This window comes from Mandrillus leucophaeus, unplaced genomic scaffold (assembly GCF_000951045.1).
Source record: "Mandrillus leucophaeus isolate KB7577 unplaced genomic scaffold, Mleu.le_1.0 Scaffold1291, whole genome shotgun sequence".
NCBI lineage: Eukaryota > Metazoa > Chordata > Mammalia > Primates > Cercopithecidae > Mandrillus > Mandrillus leucophaeus.
In genome coordinates, this window is record NW_012101245.1 from 389834 (window position 1) to 392077 (window position 2244).

Genomic DNA, 2244 nt, shown 5'->3' on the forward strand with positions numbered 1-2244 from the left:
AGATCACTTGAGGTCAGGAGTTCGAGACCAGCCTGGCCAACATGGTGAAACCCCATCTCTACTAAAAATACAAAAATTAGCCAGGTGTGGTGGGGCACACCTGCAGTCCCAGCCACTTGGGAGGCTGAGGCAGGAGAATCACTTGAACCTGGGAGGCAGAGGCTGCAGTGATCTGAGATCATGCCACTGCACTCCAGCCTTGGCAACAGAACAAGATTCCATCTCAAAAAAAATAAAAAATAAAAAAAGTCTTTCTTATGAGTGATAGTGTTTTTTATAATAGCAATCTGACCAATATGTTGCCTTTGGACACTCATATCTATTCTGAAATAACACTACAAGGACTCAATATGTCCAAATCCAATGTACAGCATCGGAAGTTGAAATGTGCGTGTTTATGTGTTTTAAGTAGCATAATCTAAATCTGAAGTGCCTTGAAAAAGGTAGAGCTGAGTTTCCAAATGTCTGCTCCCTTGCTTTACACAGGTTTCTGCTCAAATGCCTCTCTTCACAGAGGTCTTCCTGACCACACTGTCTAAAAAGAAGTCTCGTGCCATTACTTCATGTCCTCTCACCCTGCTTTATTTTTCTTCCTAGTATTTACCACTACATGACATTATGTTGTATCTGTAACTTTTCACTGTCTCTCTTTCCACCAGAATGTAAGTTCCACAAGGACAGGAGTCTGAGTCTAGATCATCCTTAGGGTATTCCCAGGGCCTGAAGCAGTATCACCTGGCTCCTAGAAGGCACTCTATAGGATTGGTTAAATCAGTGAGTAAACAAACTGGGCCAGGCTTGGTGGCTCATGCCTGTAATCCCAGTACTTAGGGAGGCCAAGGTGGGTGGATGGCTTGAGCCCAGGAGTTCGAGACCAGCCTGGGCAACACGGGGAAACCCCATCTCTACTAAAAATACAAAAATTAGCTGGGTGTGGTGGTGTGCACTTGTAGTACCAGCTACTTGGGAGGCTGAAGCGGAAGAATTGCTTGAGCCCAGAAGGTTGCAGTGAGCTGAGATTGTGCCACTGCATTCCAGCCTGGGCGACAGACCCAGAACCTGTCTCAAAAAAACCCCAAAACCAAAAAAAAAAACCAACTATTGATCTTATTACAGGAACACCTAGAAGCTGATGCAAATATTTCTGAAGCTCATTTTCCTGAATAAATCCTACTTGACATAGAAATGCATTTTGGGACATAATGCTTTTCTCTATATTACCATACCTCATTAGAAAAAGGATTTTAAAATCCCAGCACTTTGGGAGGCCAAGGCAGGAGGATCACATTCCAGGAGAGATCGAGACCATCCTGGCCAACTTGGTGAAACCCCGTCTCTACTAAAAAATACAAAAATTAGCTGGGTGTGGTGGCACATGCCTGTAGTCCCAGCTACTTGGGAGGCTGAGGCAGGAGAATCGCTTGAACCTGGGAGGCGGAGGTTGCAGTGAGCCGAGATCGCGCCACTTCACTCCAGCCTGGCGACAGAGCAAGACTCCGTCTCAACAACAACAAAAGCATTTTAAGGCAGCTGCTAATGAGATTTACTAGTTTCCAAATTAGGGTTTAAGATACTCCTGCATTGAGAAAACTATTGAGTGGTTTATAATATACCAAGTTCGTCATGAGCCAACCTGGGATCCAGTACATTTATCAAAAAATAATAGTATAAAAAATGAAGCAATAAGAAATTACAGAACATCCCTCTAGCAAGATTAGGGAAAATAAATTTGTTTAAAAAAATTACAGAACAGAGGTTTTCATAAAAAAAGATTTCCTGTACTTCCTTAACTTTATCAGGCTTTGAAAAACCCAAGACACTAACAAGATTGTTTTAGGACAGGCATGGGTGGCTCACACCTGTAATTCCAGCATTTTGGGAGGCTGAGGTAGGAGGATCCTTTGAGCCCAGGAGTTCAAGACCAGCCTGAGCAACATACTGAGACCCTGTCTCTCAATAAATAAATAGCAATAATAATGTATGTTAAAAAAAAAAAAAAAAAAAAGGTAAGATTGTTTTAGATACTTGAGATTAATAATTTTTTTTTGAGACAGTCTCACTTTGTTTCCCAGGCTGGAATGCAGTGGCGTGAACATGGCTCACTGTAGCCTTGACTTCCTGGGCTCAAGCAGTCTTCCTGCCTAAGCCCCCAAGTACCTGGAACTATAGGTGCGCACTGCCTTGCTTGGCTATTTTTTGTATTTTTTGTAGAGATGGGGTTTTGCCATGTTGGCCAGGTTGGTC

At 42.9% G+C, this 2244-nt stretch overlaps 1 protein-coding gene across 1 annotated transcript in view; it reads right to left on the bottom strand.

The window, feature by feature from the left end:
• Nucleotides 1–2244, bottom strand: part of MASTL (microtubule associated serine/threonine kinase-like) — a 43895-nt gene that overhangs the window by 2057 nt on the left and 39594 nt on the right. The window lies entirely within an intron of this gene.